At 40.1% G+C, this 5,094-nt stretch overlaps 1 long non-coding RNA gene across 1 annotated transcript; it reads left to right on the top strand.

Moving 5' to 3' along the window:
* Nucleotides 1–1,885: 1,885 nt before the first annotated feature.
* Nucleotides 1,886–3,293, top strand: LOC124136043. Its single transcript, XR_006861295.2, has 2 exons — nucleotides 1,886–2,093; nucleotides 2,129–3,293. It is a non-coding gene; the product is annotated as an uncharacterized LOC124136043 (long non-coding RNA).
* Nucleotides 3,294–5,094: the final 1,801 nt, after the last annotated feature.

The raw sequence follows: 5,094 nt of genomic DNA, 5'->3' as shown, positions 1-5,094 counted from the left end.
CTTGTGCTTATCATCAAAATATTGTGAAGTAACCCTGCGTATTCGATTAGCAAATCAGCAACTTATTTTGAAATTATAGTCGGGCATTCCGTCAACCTTGCCAAACTCCACGATGACAGTTACATCATGATCATTTGCCATCACACTTTCTTGAGGAAGTATCGTGGTATTTTTGAGTCCTATAAAGCTCTCGAACCCACACGACACCAGTTTGCAGGGACTAGATGAATAGTGTTTTTAAATATTTAACTTAAATACCCACATGTGTAAAAACTAGTGGGTAACAGAAATTTGAATACCCAGATAGAATTACTGATACCCAATGATTTTAAAATGCATGGGTAAAATACCCACAGCACCAAAAGCTTATCTGGAGCTCTGGTAAAGTAGTACGTCTTCTTATTAATAGTGGTTTACATACCATTTTTTGTGATCTTTTGGGTAGTCATCCCCACCCCCAAACCCCCAACCCCCAACCCCACCAAGGTTACAAATGGCCCGTCCTCGCTCTTTTTTTAAATCCAGGATCCGCCCCTGGGAACATGTATTCTCTTCCACATGCTTTTACCTCAGTCGGTTACAGACATTTGGAGTTCATGTAATTTTGGTATTTTTCTTGTAAATGAGGCCCTCTGGCATTGGCATCTTCAGATGATAGTGACAGACTATCTTACCTGTTTGCTTGTTGGAGGGTCATGAGACACTGATTTCTGGTTGCCATGGTAACTTTGTACATGGTCACATTTCAGCACAGAATTTGTTTCAAACTGTTCAAAGAAAATAACAAAACTTATTTTCATCACTGCTGAAGGAAAACTTACTACTGGCTCAGCCTGTGTGGAAGTTCATCATGCGTGTTTCAGAAGCTGTTTCAAACCATGCATCCATGTGAAACGCTGTCTGAAGATGATATGCATATTTAATGTATATAGTGAAATATTTGTTTTATAGCATATATATTTATATTTGTTGTGGAGATGCTGGGGGATTGGATTATATGGGCTTGTAGTTGTATATGATTGTAGTTTTGGCTTATAAAAATAAAAGGATTGGTTCTCAGGCAATGGCTTTTGTAAATATGGTGCGAGTGGGCAGTGTTTGTTTTGTGTTTGTGTCGTTGTTCAAGCTAGTATGTAACACGATTTTGTTGACAGTTAATTCGGCAAAATCATGTTCTTAAGTATTGTAGCATTTCACTGCTGGGGTCGTGTGTTTGAGATGGGGGATATTTTAAGATTTTTTATATTTTTGAAAATGGAAATGAAAACAAAACGTGCGGCAGATTTTATGATAATGCAAGCGGCGCCTGAGAACCAAGACTATTATATTTTTTTAGCCTTACAGATTTGCTATATCTTATAGATAGAGTGTGCTAGGGATGTATGTTCTACTGCTGTGACTGTAGACACAAGCACCTGTACATTTTGCTTATTATTATGATGATTGTTCAAGTGTGAACATAGTGAGTGCTTTGTAAATGTGTTAGAAGACTGTACATGACAAATACCACACTACCTACCTCTGATGTTGTCTTGACTGAGCACTGTCTGGGCAGGGGAACAGACAGGGTGTAGGGCTTAAACAACAGACACACAACTGAAGGAACAGTGCGTGTACGTGTGTGGGGGGTGGGGGTGGGTGTGTGTATGGGGGTGGGTGTGTGTGCACTGAGCACTGTCTGGGCAGGGGAACAGCCAGGGTGTGGGGCTTAAACAATAGACACACAACTGAAGGAGCAGTGTGTGTGGGGTGGGGGTGACTGGGTGTGGGTGGGGGTGGGGGGGTGAGTGGGTGTCTGTGTGTGTAGGTGGGTGTCTGTGTGTGGGTGGGGGTGGGTGTCTGTGTGTGTGTAGGTGGGTGTGTGTGTGGGTGGGTGTCTGTGTGTGTGTAGGTGCATGTGTGTGTGCATGGAGGCTGTTGGCTATCTTCAGGGTGCATGCGTGTGTGTGTGTGTGTGCATGGAGGCTGTCCGCGAACTACAGGGTGCATGTGTGTGTGCATAGAGGCTGTCGGCTATCTTCAGGGTGCATGTGTGTGTGTGTGTGCATGGAGGCTGCCCGCGAACTACAGGGTGCATGTGTGTGTGCATAGAGGTTGTCGGCTATCTTCGTGGTGTGTGTGCATGGAGGCTGTCGGCTATCTTCAGGGTGTGTGTGCATGGAGGCTGTCGGCGAACTACAGGGTGCGTGATCCTCTCACCTCGGCTGTTACTCCTGCTTTACTTCCTGTGAAGTCAGGACTTGATTAACTATCTGTATTATTTAATATCAACCCCACTTCTTGCTCTATTCAAGGCAAACATTTCATCTCCGCTTTGTCATGTTTCTCACGTACAAACTTACTGGTGTTCATGTTTTGTTATGCTTGGAATGTTACTCTTACACACACGCACTCATGCACGCACGCACTCATGCACACACGCGCACACACACACACACACACACGCAGTTATTATTTTCATAAAATATTAACTGAATGTACAATTGTACAATTTATCCTTTTGATTCATTTATTCTATACACAAAATACATGGACATCACTTTAATTGGGTTGTTGGACAGCATCATGTTACATTTGCTGTCTTTGTCCCAGTTCCGGGTGTTTTGTATCAGAAACCTTATGGGTAGATTTAGTGACTCACATTTTGTTCCGCACCCGATCATCTGGAAGACTGGCTTCCATTTAAACTCCAGAATAGTTTCAGAGGGTGCGTGCTGGGAAAAGATTATATACTACTCAAAAGAAGTAAAAGACCGCCCATTGTTTTCAGATGAAAATAGTTAATCTGTCATGGCCATCGCAGATCAACTATGGTCATATGAAAAAATCGGGTGTTCTTTTGAGTAGTATAAGTTGATGATTAATAACATTGTTACTGAGGTTGTGGTTAAGGTGATCAATCGTGTGAATGATTTCCGTCTCAGAGAAACTTACGAAACTGAGGAAATGATTCTGTTTATGATCTAGTTAACTTGAATATATATTAAGAAGACAAATGGTAGAAAAGTACAAAATGGACATGTGTTCCCCACTGTTGTGCTTGTGTGGGTTGCCATGGTGATAAAGGTAAATGTAACTTGTTTTTGAGTCACTTCAACTGTTGTTTTTTTATTCCAATGATGTTGTTTTATTTACTTTGTTATGGTTTTTGTTCAACATGTTTTAATTACGTGTGTAATTGAGAGCAAAGCACATGAAAGGAATCGTGATTATTTTCATTTTATTTAAGAGTTATTTTATAATTTCATAAAATGTAATCATATGTTTGAATAAATATATACCACATTAACACATTTGATGCCTACTTTTGTCTGTCTTTTCATCTGTCAGTACAACTGTTCCCGAGCCTGTCAATACAAATCTGCCCCACTGGCAGTACAACTGTGACCCAATCGGTCAATATAACTCTGACCCAGACAGTCGGACAATTGTGTTTCATTCTACAGTGAATTCAGTACAGAAAGAAAACGGTAGAGAGGTTCATCAATCTTGGGTAAAGCATCTCTAAAAGTTATAGCATTAATTGTTTTCATGTCAACTCTCAGACCGTTGTCCCTTTGCATACTAAGTTAATGTTTGAAGAATGAGGGCTTTCACGTATGGTTCCACACTCGAGTATGTTCTTAAGATATTGCCTTACTACTTCAAATAATGCTGGGGATATTCTACATTATCATACTTCGATGTCAGAATGACGAGATCTGATTGGTCCACGTGATAAAATACTGTGTAACCCGTCTTAAAGGGGAATACATTTCTAAGTGGGGGAATGTATCCCTTATACTCGGCCACGAGCAAATCAGGCTGGTAAGAAAATGATACTTTTGGGATAGAAGTTGTACTTGTACAACTCGGATTAAATTCTACTCCTTACTCTATGAGTATATCACAACTGATAAAACAACGACCGCTCATGCATATCCTTAGGTTAAGTCACATTCAGTCAGTATTAGATAGCTGTGGTATCTCGGGTGTATTTTCATCGCCTTTTTATTTTGAAAGCCGCTTGCTTGTCTCAACTGTGGAAAGAGTACTGAAGGATCATTATATTAAAAAATGGCAAGGTGATACCATGTCAAGTTCAAAAGGAACATATTACCAATATCTAAAACAACTGCCTTCTTTTAGCAGCTGTTATATTAGCCGAAACTTATAGCTTATCCAATACTAAAATATAATACAACAAATCATAACCTCCCAGTTGAGACAGGTAGTTGGACTGGAATTGCCACAGAAAACAGACTGTGTATTTTATGTGACCCTTCTGCCGCTGCCGACGAGATTCATTATATTTTCCGCTGTGAAAGTACCACCAAAATATTTAAAATTTCGAAACATTTTTACATTAAAACGCCTATTTTGTACTTTCAATCTTAAAGAATTCAAAATTTATCAGCAAAATATTCAATGAGTTACAAACTCATAAATACTATTAGCGAGTCTTATGTCACTTTGTTATTTTGCTCTTGCACCACCTGTGATGCCCTTTATGGGGAAATAAAGAAAAAAAGACTATGTACTGGTTGAGCTGTGTATCCATCCTGACTGATCAAGTATATTCGATCAATACATTTCCAACTATACAGATCCATTCTGACTGATCAAGTATATTCGATCAATACATTTCCAACTGTAAAGATCCATTCTGACTGATCAAGTATACTCGATCAATACATTTCCAACTGTACAGATCCATTCTGACTGATCAAGTATACTCGATCAATACATTTCCAACAGTACAGATCCATTCTGACTGATCAAGTATACTCGATCAATACATTTCCAACTGTACAGATCCATTCTGACTGATCAAGTATACTCAATCAACACATTTCCATCTGTACAAATCCATTCTGGCCCCGATTTCTCGAAACAAACTTAAATCACGGCCTGATCATTTGGACCAATAGACCCGTGATGATCCAGGTAGAAAATAGATCTTTGGCAACCCATGCTTGTCGTAAGAGGCGACTAACGAGATCCGGTGGTCAGGCAAGCGTGGATCGATGCTCATTATGTCAATCACTGGATTGTCTGGTCCAGACTCGATTGTGTACAGACCTCCGCCTATAGCTGGAATATTGCTGAGTGCGG

Source organism: Haliotis rufescens, unplaced genomic scaffold, assembly GCF_023055435.1.
Source record: "Haliotis rufescens isolate VD_foot unplaced genomic scaffold, xgHalRufe1.0.p SCAF_44, whole genome shotgun sequence".
NCBI classification, from domain to species: domain Eukaryota; kingdom Metazoa; phylum Mollusca; class Gastropoda; order Lepetellida; family Haliotidae; genus Haliotis; species Haliotis rufescens.
The sequence above is the reverse complement of the archived record's forward strand: the minus strand, read 5'-3'. Positions and strand labels throughout refer to the sequence as shown.